Source organism: Vulpes lagopus, chromosome 7, assembly GCF_018345385.1.
Source record: "Vulpes lagopus strain Blue_001 chromosome 7, ASM1834538v1, whole genome shotgun sequence".
In the NCBI taxonomy this organism is placed as follows: Eukaryota; Metazoa; Chordata; class Mammalia; order Carnivora; family Canidae; genus Vulpes; species Vulpes lagopus.
Genome location: NC_054830.1, coordinates 111,763,816 through 111,780,312, shown reverse-complemented (window position 1 = coordinate 111,780,312; position 16,497 = coordinate 111,763,816).

Sequence of the window (16,497 nt, the reverse complement as noted above, 5' to 3'; positions counted from 1 at the left end):
AATCTCACTGTTCGGTCTTCAGACTTTGCCCTCGTGCCCCATTTGCATCCTTGTGCTCATCTGCTATCTCCTCTGCCTCCATCTTTCTGGTTCTGGGTCTTTAGTCTCCTGCTGTGCCAGGCAGAATGTGTAGTGGGATCTAGAAAGATTTCTCTACTTCTTTACTCTGGGGCCCTCCTATTCCTGAGCCCACCATCACAATCCATAATTACCCTGAGGTTAGAGTTCCTCCAGGGCTCTGGGCATGAGAGGACTGACCTCCTGTCAGCATCCTCCTCCGTGGGCCTTAGGAGACTATCTTCCTCCATGCCAGCCATCATTCCTCCATCTGCTTTCCATCTTCCTGGAGTCTGCTCAAATCTCATCCACTCATGTCTCCTTTTACCATTGTCTTTGCACTTGAGGGTTTATACCGTTTCCTTTCTTTTTTCTTTTAACTTATTTTTTATTTATTTTTAAGTTTTTATTTACATTACGGTCAGTTAATATACAGTGTAAAATTAGTTTCAGGTGTACAATGTAGTGATTCTACACTTTCGTACATCCCCCGGTACTCATCATAAATGCCTTCCTTAATACCCACCATCAATTTCATCCCTCCCCCCAGTATACCATTTTATTTCCTGACTGGCATTTTTGTGACACTTCAGGAGAGAAAGAAGACTGGGACATGTGGGTAACCTGATGTCTTTAACTGGAAGCCCTGTTTTACTTCTTTTGGAAGGAGGTACTTGTCTAAATTGTGTTACCATCTTGCCTGCCCAGTTAAAGCTCTGTTAAGTTGTACAGTGACCACATATAACCCTTTGCTGGTAATTCAGAGTCAACTTTATTAATGTACATGTTTGCCTTGGAATTATGTAGAGTAACTTAGTAACTTGTCCCTCCATGATGGGGACTGGGGTCACTGTGCTAAAATCCCATAAGCCTTTTTTTTTTTTTTTTAAAGATTTTATTTATTTACTTGAGAGAGAGAGAGAGAGCATGAGAGAAAGCACAAAGGGGTAAGAACAGAGGGAGAGGGAGAAGCTGACTCTGCAGAGCAAGAAGCCCAACACAGAGCTCTTACTTAGGACTCCAGGATCACAGCCTGAGCCAAAACCAACTGAGCCACCCAGCCACCCTCATCACCATCCCACCCCTGCCTTGAGCCTTTTTCCACCGTCATCTCTGTCGTGGCTGCCTCTTGTGCCATTCATTTGTGATGAGGATGCAACATTACAGCATATTAACTTCCAATCTACTCCTTCTGAGTAGCTAACCGAGATGAGTGTGTGGAGTATCCTGCCACTGCCCTGCCCCTACCTGTTCTCTACCCTTACTCACACCTCCCAGTCCAACATTTGTTGGACTGCATCAACCAGGCAGCATGGTGTCATCATGATTCCAGTAGGGTTTGGCCAACCCTGTTTGAGATTGGAGAATAATAGTGGGGTGCTTTATCCACCCCCCCCCCCCCCCCCCCCCGTTACCTCTTCTGCTAGGCCTCTGGTCAGCAGAGTCTGTGTTCTCCACCCTAAAGCCACAACCCTTATAGCAGCCCACTCCTGCAGCCCTGTGTCTGTTCCACCACGGATGGGCTCCCTCGCCCTCCTCCCTTCAGGGTGGAGGTAACACCTCCCCCTCCCCCACCACCCCAGCCTGTTGCTGGCTCTGGGAGGCTTCTCTTCCCCTTGTGCTTTCCTTAGTCCTGCTCACCCAGGACATAGGGGACATAGTCCTTCCTTACTCCATCTCCTTGCTTATCGGTGCAGTGCATCTGGTTCCCACTGGGACTCTGACGATACAGAAACCTTTTCTGATTTGCATCTAAAACAAGAATAGTCCCTGCAAGATTCTCCTAAGAGTTCTTTGTATGAGCTTTGTGACGTCTCTGAATGACACAGGGGATGAGGTGGGGTGGGGGGTTGGGGGGGTGGCTTTTAAAAATTCCCATTCAAGATTTTAGCTATAAGGCATGATAGAAGGTGCTGGATTAGTGACTTCTCCATATGGGGAAATATTACTCACTGGAGTGTTCTGAGGAGGGAAATAAGCATGTCAATAAAAGGAAACCAGGAGAGAGAATTTATGATGACTTTCAGAAATTATATGACTGACCAGAAAACATCAACAGTTTCAGAAAAATGAAGAAATAACTCCCTGAATAACAGATCCTTGTTGGGTCTTTAAGGTAAGAGTGTACATTTGGGGGACATCCAGGCTACGTCCACGTGGGATTCCCCTAGATCTGACATTAGGAGTCCTTTCAGTCAGATTCACTGAGCCTGTGTGTTTCCAGCTCAGTGGCCTCCTTGATACTTTTGCTCTGAGGAGTGTCGTGTGCTTGTTTGTCCCCTTGGATAAGGATAACCTAGAGCCCAGGGAGGCCCACAGCCTAGGCGCCGGTCACAACTCACATGCAGAAGGAGCACCCAGAGTCCAGCTGTCCTTCAGCCACACCCCGAGATCAGCCTTCACTGGGCGTCCATGACTTCCCTGCTGGAACACTCTCAGGATTCTCTTGCCTCCTCACTCTCCCAGCCTAGTCACACCTCAGGTTTGGTTTAATTTGCACAGCCCTTTGAAGCATGCATACCTCTAGGGAAAAGGTAGAATCAAGTACTCTTCCTGGCCACCCATTTCCTGAGGTACAAAAAGGAAACATTTCACAAATGCTTTGTAAAGCAGACAACAGGAAGGGGTAGTGGCACTCTGGCTGGCAGGGCTTGCCATGTGGTATTTCACAGATGAGGGAGGTGAGATGGGACATGGAGGCCGAGGCCCCAGCTAGGGACAGCATAGGCACAGAGCTTGGCACAGTGTCCCACTGGCCACTCTAGCAGAGCCATTAACTCTCAGCCCCGCTCCTGGGCAGGGAGGAAAATCCAGGAGTGGATTGGAGTATCACCCCAATTTCCTGGAGAGGGGACAATGAAAGCCAGAGAAGCGGGGAGTTACAGCTTCACTGGAGAGACACTCATATCTTTACAACCTGGCTTCCTTATTCAAGCTTCTTTCACTTCTAGGGTTTTTTTTTTTTTTTTTTTAATTTGAGGAGTGGGGACTGGACAGTTAGAGACAGATTTGTTGCTCTGCTGGCTACCCTCCAGCGATTTAGCTTTCATCGGTTTAGCTTGTCCTCTTTCAGCCCACGCCACTCTGTGTCCATCGGCCAAGTAAGCTTAGCCCAGCCCCCTGACACCCCCCCCCCCCACACTGCATTCCACTCAGCAGAGTTGCAAGTGGCCCCAGGCCCCTTCCTGTTCACTCTTACTCTGTAGACATGATGCTGTGAGGCAGACATGTAGGGACACGGACAAGAGGCAACCCATGGCTGGATGGTGGAGGGCCCTGGAGGGCTGGGGGAAGCTTCTGAGGGATGCATCATCCTTCCCACAGTGGGAGGTTCATGGTCCATGCACTGGGATGAGGCCCAGGTGGGCAGAACTCCTGCGTAACGTGTAAGCCCATGTTGTCTTTTCCTGTCCAAGCTGCCCGTTGTCCAGAGTATGCTGGAGATGGCCATTGTAGGGTGGTTGCCTCTAACCGCAAAGAGAGGAAGGAAAATTCTCAGCCTGGGCACTTGAACCAAGCACATTGTAGTCCTCAACAAGATGTTGCAAGTTCCTAATCTGAACCCAGAGGCCAGGGAGTTTAGGTATCATCTGGAACCCAGAGTTGCATGTTACCGACAAACACAGACATCCGTGCCCCTTCCTGCCCCTGCCCAAGTGGCACATCCTCAGCAGTGCCTCTGGCCTGGGTAATATCCCTGAGAAGGCCAGCTGCCTCCTCTCTATAAATGGCCCTGCAGCAGCTGTGCTGATAAGCCAGTGCTCTGGGGCGCGGCTGGGGTCCACCTTGCTGTCACTAAACCCCATTGCAAACTGATGCAACCAGCTTTCAACAGACACTGCCAGAGAAGAAACATTACAACAGTGGGCCACAGTGCTTCCTCTGCCCGTGCAGGAGGCTTGCTCACCTCAGCAAAGATGGACCTCTTCCTGCCTGGGTATCGTGCTCCACCTGATTGGAGAGTGCCTTTTGTCAGGACTGTTTGAAGCCTCTCAGTGGATCTCCTTTTCCCAAAAAATCAAACCAGTGGCTTTCAATCCTGGTGGCACACTACAGTCATCAAGGATATTAAAAAATATTAATGCCTGGGGCCAGCTGAATTGACCCAGGTTAAAAAAAAAATCTAAGTGTGTACTGGAGGATAACATACATACAACAACAACAACAACACAAACCCTAAGTGGAAATCTCAGTGAATTTTCACTAAGCGAACTCCGGCTACCCGAAGTAACCAGCATCCAGATCAAGAAGCAGAACATTACCAATGTCCCCTGGTGCCCCGAAGGGTAACCACCATTCTCACTTCTAATGGTAGAAATGAGTCTTACCTGTTTTCAAGCTTTATATTATATAAAGGGAATCATACTGTGTTTGGGCTTTCATGTCTGGATTCTTCCACTTAATACTGTGTTTGTGAGATTCACGCAAGCTATTGCATATGGTTGCTGTAGTCCATTCATTCTCATTGCTATAGAGCATTCAGCCGTATGGATATTACTGTTGTTGGGTATTTGGGTTTTTGGATTGTTGTTTGGGGTTTGAGGTTGTTATAACTACTACTGCTATGAGCATACCAGTGGCGGTTTTCGGAGCACATTTATATGCATGTCCATTGGGTGCATACTTAGAAGTGGAATTGCTAAGGCAGGCATGGATATGAATGTGTTCAACTTTCGTACTCTATTTTTTTTTAAAAGATTTATTTATTTATTTATTTATTTATTTATTTATTTATTTATGATAGAGAGAGAGAGAGAGAGGCAGAGACACAGGAAGAAGGAGAAGCAGGCTCTATGCCAGGAGCCCGATGTGGGACTCGATCTCAGGACTCCAGGATCGTGCCCTGGGCCAAAGGCAGGCACCAAACCGCTGATCCACCCAGGGATCCTCAACTTTTGTACTCTATACCAAATAATTTTCCAAGTGGCCGTACCCATTTGCACCCCTCCAGCAATATATGAGAGTTCTGGTTGCTTCATGTCTTTGCCAGCAATTGGTATTTTATATCTTTTTCATGTTAGCCATTCTGGAGGGTGTGCAATGGCATCACAATGTGGTTTTAATTTGCATTTCCCTGATGACTAATACAGTTGAGCACCTTTTCATATGTTTATTAGCCATTTAGATCCCCTCTTTGCAAAGTGCCTGTTTAAGTATTTGGACATGAGTATTTTTAAGAAGTTCCTTAGGTGGTTCTTATGTGCAGCCAAGGTTGAAAACCATTGAACTAAACCACAAGTTAGTATCTGCTGCTCTGTTTCTCGATGTCCTGCCCTTGAACTCAGAGTATTTTGGATCTGAGGGGACCTCATGAAGCTGGGGAAAGGTAACCTCCACCCTCCATCCCCCACACTAAGAGAAGCCTACCTGGAAGAAGCAAGAGATTGGAGCTGGAGTTTAGGCAGTTCTAACTCTCTGGGAATGTAGCCTCCACTTCAGAAGGGCACAGAGAGAGGGCCTGTGGTGTCCAAAGCTGCCACAGACATTTCCTGACCACAAAAATGATCCCTCGCTGATCCCCCCAGAGCCCCAAGCAATCATGTGGAGGAAGTGGAGGGGCCACATGCCAGGTACTTCCCAGTTTCTAAGCCAGCATGAACAGGACACAGCTCATGTGGGGGTTGTGGTCAGACTGGGGACAGTGGAACATGTGTTACAGGGGCCTGGGTGGGGCTGAGAGCCTGCCATCTGTGGCCTTTCCCCCGGGTAAAAGGGCAGCCAGTGAGGCTCTCCCACATGAGTCCAAGCCTGGCCAGGTCTTGAGTTCTGTGCATTTGCATAGAGGTCCTGTTTTGTTGTTTCTGTCACTTGTAATGGTCTCCTCCCTCCTCTGCTCCCCACCGTGGGGGCCCTGCTCCAAGACTTTCCCTCCCCAGCCCACCCCTATAGGACCCCTCACCCTGCTGAGCTCCTGCAGCACTGAGGGTGAGACCATGCAGTGTGGCACCTGATGGCACACTGCTTTGTACTGGGTCTGTGCTGTCATTTGGGTTCATCTCATGTCCCCCTCTGGACTGCACTCTTACCCCAGGAACTGCTGAGCACCTCTCTCTGCTCCCCAACAGTGGGTAGAGTGGCATTTGGTAACTCAGTGACAACAACTTCCAACTTGAAAAGGAAGATGCAGTGAAAATACAGACCACACACGGAGTCAGCATTTTCCTTCCCTCATACTGGAGCTGTGCAGGTGTTGAGCAGAGCTGCCTTTTGTGGGCTCCTTGGCACATCCCATGTCTGGAGCAAGGAGCTCTGTGCAGTGAGTCTGGAGTGGGACCACCAGCAGGGGACTAGGATGCTGGTGCCCGGCTTGGTGTGCATAAAGGCCCCTTAGGCAGAGGGGCTCTGGACACCCTGATGGAATTCACCGTGGTGTCCAGAGCTCAGCAAGCAGGGGTGCAGCCTCGCCAGGACCCATCCACATGCTATTTGAAAAGAGCACGGTCCACTTTCTGTTGACTGAAGTCCTGCCAACCATATGGCATGAGATGGAGGCACATAGGCAAGGTTGACATTTGGTAGGCTGGTGAGCATGGAGCCAGCTCTGGGCTGTCAGTCGTGCCATGTTCCTTGGATTCAGGCCCATCTTGGAAATCGCTCCGGACATAGAGCCTTTCATGTCTGGTGGTCTAAGTACAGATGTTGGTGTTCTCTTGACTGGTGTAAATGGTAGTCTGCACCAACCAGAGACCAGAGTGCTATCTGAAGCCTGGAATACTAACAGGGAGAACACATGGCAGTGTCTGAGGGTTCCAGTTGCTTTACGTCCTTGCCAACAACTGGCACGTTCTGTCTTTGGTCATCTGAGTCTCATAAAGAGAGACCCCTCTCCTTCCACTGAGAATGCATCACAGCCTCTCTCCTTTCACCAGGGCCCCCTCCCAGCAATCTTGCCCTTTAGTTCTTTCAAACCTGGGTCTTCAGGCTCTACTCTACTGGCTGCCATGGTTCAATGTTTGACATGCTCATGCCAACATTGTCTGTGTGATGCTTCCTCCACCCTCTGTCCCCATGCAGCACAGCCATGCTGTCTGCCTTTCACAGCCAAGACTCTGGAAAGAGACATCTCTCTCCTCCTCCTCCTCCTCCTCCTCCTCAATACTTACTCAGCAAGTATTCATTTTACCCCTGCCTGTGCTGGGCACAGTAGGGTTCAACAGTGAGCAAGACCATCTGGCCCTGCTCTCATGAAGCTTACAGATGAGTCTGGAAGACACACATGAATTATTAACAGGTGCTTATGTAATGGCGGTTGTGATAAGCACCCCCATAGCCCAACAGCACAGGCCACGTCCTCTCTGCACTTGAGTACCTGCAAATGTCCACAGGTCCTTTGAAGCTCCCACATCTGCCACCTTCCCAACACTGCATTGCATAACAGGGTGGTCCTTTTGGCCCAGAACAGCCTTGGTTTTAACTGCTCTGTGCAGAGATGAAATCCAAGGGCAGAAACCAGATCACGCTCACCTCAAAGTCTCCTGCTCAGCATAGAGCCCAGAGTATCAGAGATGCTTAGTAGATGAATGTAAACTCTTGCCAAGACTGAGCTGAAGTGTGTGAATGTCTCCACGGGCTGAGAATCATTGTTTGCTTGCTTGCTTGCCTTTTTTTTTTTTTTTTTAATGTACTTGTTTCCTTTTATCATTATACAGTAACTTGGGTTAGGTCATAACAATGTGAATTTACTTAAAGATACTGAACTGTACACTTAAAATGGCTAATATGGTAGAATTTATGTTGTGTGTACTTTACCACAATTTTAAAGAATACATATAATGCAAAAAATAAGTACAGACAAAGGGAATAAGGGAGAAAGGTCCATATTATCAAGAGATAAAGGACAAAGGCTTTGATTCAGGATTTGATCCAGACAGAATTGGATTAAAAAATAAGTAATTTGAATTAGGTAAATGCAAATCAAAACCATAATAAGATATGACTTCACACCCATCAGGATGGCTATTATCAAAAAAATAGAAAATAGCAAGTATTGGCAAGGATGTGGAGAAACTGGAACTCTGTGCGTTGCTGGTGGGAATGTAAAATGGCATATTTGCTGTGGGAAATGGTATCGTGTCTACTGAAAAAATTAAACATAGAAATACCATATGATCTGGCAATTTTAATTCTAGATATATACCCAAACAATTGAAAGCAGGAACTCAAAGAAGTATTTTTACATCCATGTTCATATAAGCATTACTCATAATAACCAAAAAGTGAAAACAATCCAAATGTCCATTGACAGATGAACAGGTAAACAAAATGTAGTATACACACAAAATGGAATATTATTCAGCCTGAAAAAGGATGGAAATTCCCCTACATGGTAAGGCATAGATGAACCTTGAAAACATTATGCTAAGAAGTGGAATGAGCCAGACAGAAAAGGACAAGTATTGTATTGTCCCTCATTTGTATGGGGTAGCTAGAGTAGTCAGATGCATAGAAATAGAAAGTAAAGTGGTGGCAGCCAGTGGCCGGTGGTTGGAAGGGAATATGGAATTAGTCTAATGGGTTTGGTGTTTCTATTGAGGACAACAGAAAATTTTTAGAGCTGGATGGTAGTGATGGCTGCTTGTACATTCAACTTATCATCATTAAATTGCACACTTAACAGTGCTCGAAATGGGGACACCTGGCTGGCTCATTTGGAGGAGCGTGTGGCTTGATCTCAGGATTGTGAATTCAAGTCCCACTGTGGGTGTAGAGATTATGTAAATAAAGAAAACTTTTTATTATTTATTTATTTTTAAAGATTTTTAAAAATATTTTATTCATTTATTCATGAGAGACACAGAGACATAGGCGGAAACAGGCTCCCCGTGGGGTGCCCGATGTGGGACTCGATCCCAGGACCCCAGGATCACGACCTGAGCCGAAGGCAGACACTCAACCACTGGGCCACCCAGGTGTCCCTATTTTTAAAGATTTTATTTATTTATTTGAGAGAGAGAAAGAGAGAGAACAAGCAGGGGGAGGGGCAGAGGGAGAGGGAGCAGCAGACTTCCCACTGAACAGGGGCCCATTGACATGTGGCTCTATCTCTAGATCCAGGGATCATGACCTGAGCCAAAGGCAGATGCTTAGCCAACTGAACTACCCAACCACCCCATAAAGAAAACTTTTTTGAAAATGATTAAAATGGTAAATTCTATGTTATGTATGTTTCACCAAATTTTTAAAAAATGTAATATGAGCACATTATGAACATTTTAGAAACTGTTGGTAAGCACAAAGGGAAAAAATTTAAACCTTACCAGCTAGAAACAGCTGCTGTTAAAAATGAGGTGTGTACCTTTCTATTCCTCTCTTTCCTTTCTCTCTTTCAAAAACAAATATGTATGTATATCTACCGATCTATCTTTGGAGACCATATTCAACCTATGGGAAGTCTCTTCCTCACATCCATCTCTCAACTATTCGTGTCAATGCTGCTTCCTCCCTTTGAGGCTCCCAGGACAAGTCTGTTCCTGTTCTGGACATCAGTTCTTTGAACAATTTCTCACACCTGACTTTTGATCTATGTTTCTAAGAACATGATACTAGAGTGGGACTGGTAATGTGTTAGGAGGGGTCAGAGAAAACAGCAAGTGCCTCTCCCCATTCTCAGCTTCCACACATCTTCAGTAGGTCCACATGAGCGTGTTGGCTTCTTGTACAATGCACTCGTTGTGAGTCCTACGAAAGCCACTGGTGACCAAACCCCTGAGTATCTTGGTCCAGGCTGCCCTTCCCCAGGGCCCTGTGCTCTGCCTTGTTTTCCTTGCTTCTTGGACCTGGTGCTGGGCCTCATTATCCCTGGTTTTAGCCCCAAGATCTGACTTCTGTAGCCTGTCAGGAGCCTGTGACCTCGTGCCCCAAAGAGCACATCCTTCCCCTCTCTACCGTGAGGGAGCTACGAGAAGAGTGAGGGCCCCACAGCCTCTGACCCCTGCTGGACCCAGTGGAGAAGCAGCTGCTTCCTCTCTTCCTCCCATGAGAAGTGGGCCTCCTGCCCCATCCCAGGCACCACTGTGCCCTGCAGAGCTACAAGTCAGCAGGAATGAGCAAAGCTATCAGAAAGAGGGGTTCCCCCCACCATGTGGGCTAGGGGGGCTATATTAGCTGCCCTGCTTCTGCTGCCATTAAGTACTGGCCCCAGAGCCATATCCCAGCTGTCACATCCTATGGATGTGCCCCCAGACTCTCACATTTGGGCCCAACTATATCCTCCTTCTCTACCTTTGCCACCTGGTCTAGGAGGCAGAGCTTGGCCAGCTTCATCAGTAGTGAAAAATGAAGCAAGAGGCCCCAGCCATGCAGGTGACTGAAGTTCATGTCTATACCCCCTGATTAGAGATGGTTGATGACCTCATTTGCTTGCAGATCCAGCCACAGACATAAGACCCTTCTCTCTTGGCTTTCAGGCTTCCACAGAAGGGTTTATTTAAGGTTTCAACCAGGATCTTTACAGCCCAGTCCTGAGAAGATTATCTTTTTTATTGCAACTTTGATTAATGATTGATCAAAAACTGATACTAGAAACACCGAAGAACAAATTTGCCCTAGAGATTAGGAAAGGTCTACATCTGCCAGACTTGGGGAGCTCACCACCTGCTCCCTCCAAGGTCAAACTGGGGCAAGGGTACATTGGAAGGCCCACCTCAAATACAGTCACACACGTGACACACACGGACACACACGCACACACATATACACACACACACACACACTCAGGGCAAAAAAACCCAAAAACATAAGTGTCCTTACAGTCTTTTTGGAATTACATAAGCTATAAATTACAAATAAATGGAACAAGGGACAGAACAAAAGGACCTAAAGGCTCTTAATAGAACTTTTCCCGCTTCATTTCTATGAATGCCTATTACAAATTAGCACCTTAAGGAGAAATGTGGAATGTGGGGAATAGAGGAGTTTGTGCGAAGACCATAGGCTGGGCTTCCCATAGACCTTGAGGCCCAGGGAACTGATATTTGAAGCATGGTCAACACCAGCGAGGGAAAGGGAGGAGATTCTGAACAACGTTCCTTCCACCAACGCTCCTCGCAGGAAGAGCCTTGGAGAGGGAATGGGCTGCGGTCCAGCTGTACTCTGGCTGTTTTGATGGTCTCTGAGGCTGTGACTGCCTAGCAGGGCCCCCGGGCCACATCAGAACCACTGACGGGCCCAAACCTCCCTCCTCAGCAACTGGGGAGCCAAGAATCTGAATTCAACAAACCTCCCATACAGGGGCTTCAGCCAGTCTCCACCCTCCGGGAGCCCCAGGGAGTAGGTGCTGGTGGGAACACATTCCTTGCCCCTCAGCTCCTCTGTGGTGCCCTGGGGGCATGGGGAGTGGAGCTGCTTCTCAATGGAAACTGGAAAATGAAACTGGAAATCACAGCCTCGCCACCCTGAGTGCTGGGGTTTCTTTTCCACAGGGAGTCCCCAGTGGGGGAGAGCAGCCTGTTTAGTGAGGCAATGAGGGCTTTCCAGAAGCAGCCCGGTGGTGGGCACACTACACGCCACCTTGGCAGCCTGCAGGCTGGGTGGCGCCCATGCAGGGAGGGCCATGGCCACTCACCAGCTTCCTCTGAAGTTGGCAGGTTTGCTGGCAGCACTTCTAGGGTTTCCTCACTAGGAAAAGGTAATTTCACCACTTAGGTTGAAAAGCTCTTTCAGAGGTACTTTGGGAAAGGGTCCTGGGCTCTCGCTTAATCTAAAATATGTTTCATTCCAAAACCGTTTCTCAGAAATCAGCATTTCATTCCAGCAGCGTCTTGCCACACCGGCTCCCTTCACGAACGCTTTGGCCTGCCAGTGCTCTCCCACATGCACACACAGCACCCTGATGAGGAGGGATGGAGGTGCTTGAGACCCCAAATCCTGGTCCTACCCCCTCCCCAACTCCAGCCACCCCAACAGGTGCCAGAGTTCGGAGCTCATGCTTACTCAGGCACAGGTACCAAAAACAGTCTTGGTCCCAGCCAAGACACTGCTCAGGGGCAGCTTTGACGACACCAGCAGAGCAGCTTTCACAGCTGCAGATTTCTTAAAGGGACTGAAGGCATGAGATGAGGACTGTGGGATGTGGGCCAAGAACCATCCCCACCCTACAGCTCCACATCAGCCCTCTGTCCTCCATGTCGCTCGCCTCAGAGAATGGCTGCCCTAATCTGCAGGCCCACCACATACTCCTTTGATTAAGACCCTGCAGTTGTGCCTTCTAGAGCCCTGTGCTCTTCAGTTGTCTATTTTTTTTAAGATTTATTTTTATTTATTTATTAGAGAGAGAGAGAGAGAGAGAGGCAGAGACACAGGCAGAGGGAGAAGCAGGCTCTATACCGGGAGCCCGATGCGGGACTCGATCCCGGGACTCCAGGATCGTGACCTGGGCCAAAGGCAAGTGCCAAACCGCTGAGCCACCCAGGATCCCCAGTTGTCTTTGGGAGTATTTGCCTCCTGTGTCCCACCCTGAAACTAAAACTGCCAGGACCCAGAATTTGGTCTGTACAGTTCACCACTGTGTCATCCGTGCTTGGAACAGTGCCTGACACATTGTCGGTGTGCAAAAAAGCATGTTTGATGCACGAGGATAGCCTGAAGAGCCCAAGAAAAGGACAATGTGTCAGGAGGGGGTCTGCAGTGGCATTCCTCAGTGTCCAACCTCATCCCACCCCCTCAGAGTACCAGCAGTTGAGATGCTGTGAACAGATGTCCCAGCTCTGCTGCCCATGGTCCCCAGACACACCAGTCCGTGGAATGGGTTGACTACTGTCCTGGGGTGTGCAGGAGGTTTCTCAGGGCCACGGCAGAGGCTTCTCCTGTGGTACCTCCTCCAAAGGGCCTGGCTTTGTGCTCCCCCCCCCCCCCCCCCCCGCCGCTCTTACCTGACAGATGGACTTACATAGCCTCTTCTAGATAGGCCAGGACTCTTGGCTCCCTGGGATACCTAGAAAAGAAAGGCCACTTTTAGCCTCGGGGGGTCAAGAGGTGAGGGTGTGGGCAGAGGCATGATGCCAGTGGATAGCCCTCTAGGAGTAGATGCGACAGCTCTGTCTTCAAGTCCTACATTCTTTCAATCTTCTCAGCCTCACTTTCTCACTGTAAATGGGATTTGTTCTTATGTATGTGCTTTGAAAAGCAATAGAACAGAAGATAATAGAAATTTGGAATCGAGCTGTCTAGGATAAAAATCCCAGCTCTGTCATTCACAGGCTGTGTGACCTTGAGCCAATCACTGAATCCCTCTTTCCCTCCTTTTTTCTCTCCCATAAAGTAGGAAAAAGGATAGTGGGTTCTGTGAGTTAAGTCACGTTCCTGACACATGGTGAGGGCTCAGTCATCACTATTACTACCTTCACCGGGCTTACAGGATCCAACAAGACAGCAGCATATGTAAGCACAGTCTCTAGACTTGAAGGCAGTGTACAAATATGAGGAAAGAGCATTGTTTTGGAAATACTGAAGGCATAGCTTCTCTCCCACATTTGTCTGGGGTGGGGCAACAGTTTCCCTTATTCAGTGTTAGACTAGAGATGCACAAAAGGGAGGGGAAAAACAGAAACCGCCGACCGTTTGAGCTGTACGCTGCACCAAAGCAGTGTGGCCGGTGCAGATGGTAAGGGCCCGGGCAGGCCCACTTCCTCCCTGCGTGCCATGGGTCTTCCTCATACCAGCCGCTTCCCAAAGCTGCAGGAAGTGGGGCCAGAAACTCCTCAGGGTGTGTGCAGGGAGGCCTGAGCAGGAGTTGGCAGCTGCCAGGGTGAGAACAGAAAACTTGGAGGTCTTTGATGGGTCCTGGGGCCACTGGGGCCATAGCCCCTTGCCCTTTCTCTGCCCAGCATGGGTTTGTAGCAGACTTTTCTCTCTTGAGCTTGCAAGCTGTTGTACAGGAGGCGTCCAACCCGTGAGAGGCAGGCTGGAGAAGAGAGCCGAATCTTTTCTCAAAGGAAATGCAGTTGTGGTTTGGAGACGTTCATTTCACATCTGTGGTTGGCGTTTCCCAGGGTTCTAAGAGGTGAATGCAGGGTCAGCCCCATGTCGCCAAATAAGGTTCACCAGTGACCTTAGCAACAGGCTTTGCTGCCCATTGGCTGCCACTGCTGCCGCCTGCCAGTGCCGCTTCCTGGAGGCCTGAAGGGCTGAAGCTCTCACATGTGCAGGGATCCAGCTGCTCCCTGTCAGAAATCAGTGCCCTTTGAAGCAACCGCAGATAGAGAGAAAGCTCTGGGCAAAGGTGCCTGGGTTCCTGCGTTTCAGAGTCCACCCTGCCAGCACTCCACTGACCATTCGCACACAGCCTTGGATCAGCTCCCTCAGCTTAGTGGCCTGGTCCCAGCTTGCTAACAGGAGCTGTGCCCTCCCCCTCCACACCCTACTTCCTGCGCTGGCTGTCAACATTGGAACTCCAGAGGTCCCATTTCATAGTCCTGCTCATTTCTCTTTTGTGCTAACACTCTGCTAAGCTCCTTCTTAAAAGTATCTCTGTCTTCTTAAAAGATTTTATTTATTTATTAGAGGGAGAGCCCAAGCAGGATGGGGGGCAGAGGGAGAGGGAGAAGCAGACTCTGCTGAGCAGGGAGCCTAACACAGGGCTTGGTCCCAGGACCCCAGGATTATGACCTTAACCCGACTGAGCCACCCAGGTGCCCTTCATGTTAAATCTTAACTCAGTAACCCAGTGAGTCAGCCCCATTTTATAGATGGGGAAGCTAAGACCAAAAGAAGTCAGCTAACTGGCCTAAGACTGCATCAGTAAGTAGGGAAGCCACAAGCTGAACCCACTTTACACAGGCCCAGATCCCATGCTATGAACTGCCATACTGTACTGCCAGTCACTCTGCATCTCGTGCCTCAGTGCCTTCATCTGTGATGTGGGGTTGATAACATGTCACTGTCAGTGTTGGTGCACAGTGAAGACTGCATGGAGTCACCTACGTGCAGGAACCTAGGGCAAAGTGCACTTTGTTAGTGCACCTTGGCGCCTGCTAGGGCTGCTGCACAGGCAGCTTGCATGTTCCTCTCCCACAGAGTGTGCTGCTGAAACACTGAGGTTTGTGAACCGGACTTCTCTGTGGCCCTCATATTTAGTTTCCACTTCCTCATTCTCAGCCTCCTCCCACCCCCACTCAACTGCATCCCCGAGATAGGGAGGCCAGAGCCCAGCCTGCTGCCAAGGGGCCGTGAGCTATGGGTACCAGAGGGCACAGGGTGTGTGGGCTGGAGGAGACAACATGCTGAAGATGGAAGGTGGGCTGATCTGATCTAGCTGCAAGAGCAGCCATACCTCATTTCCTCTACCCCAGGCAAAGCGAGGTATGACAGCACTATTTCCCTGAGAACCATTTTCAGAATTTAAAAGTATAGAGGCACCTGGGTGGCTCCGTGGTTGAGCATCTGCCTTTGTCTCGAGGGTCATGATCCCAGAGTCCTGGGATCGAGTCCCATGTCGGGCTCCCTGCATGGAGCCTGCTTCTTCCTCTGCCTGTGTCTCTGCCTCTCTCTCTGTGTCTCTCATGAATGAATAAGTAAAATCTTTAAAAAGAAAAACAAAGTATATCTGGCAATCTGGTAAAGAAGATACACATCCCTATAACCCAACAGCTCCATTCCTCAAGAGTCTACTCTGACCAAACTCTTACCTACCATGTGCGTGACACTATCCACACAACACCAGGAAGAGCCCAAATGCCCATCATCAGCATTAGAGAATGCACAGAAATTGTGCAACATTCTTCCAATGAAAGTGAATGAACTACAGTGACTTGCAATAGCTGTAATATTGGATAATAATATTGTAAGAATGACTGACTCTCGTCAACATAATATTGAGTAAAACACACAAAGGAATGCATATGGTATAATTCCTTTCAGGCAAAGTTTAACCACTAGCAAAGCCGGACTGTATTGTTTTAAGGGTATAGGCAGAAGAGGTAAAACTATAGAAAACACAAAAATTACTGTCACAAAAGTCAGTTTAGGCATGACCACAGGAAAGGGTGCAGGTTGTGATAAGGAGGGGCCCACGGGGGTCTTGGAGGGGGTTGGTGTTGTTTCATCTGTTGACCTGGTGGTGGTTATACAAATATTTGCTTTATATTTTACACTTATTAAGCTGAACGTTATGTTATTAAAAACACTGAACATATGTGTTGTGTGTATTTATGCATAATTACTGTCTCTCAATGAGGAATAAAAGTGTGCGTATGTTCAATCCAGCCCTGAACCAATCCAGTGTGTGGACAGGGCTGTAGTGGAGGCTGTACCCGAGCCAGCCTCTTTTTTTTCCCTCATGAAGCCATCATCTGTCCTGAGGAAAGCTGGCTGGCTCAGCTCCTCATCAGTTGGCATTAGAGTGGTGGCCCAGGGGCCGGTGGGGATGGTTTGTTGAGGAGCAGATATTGACCTCATTGCGCTCTGACACCGTTGTATTCTTCTACATAGAGAGAAGAGACTCAG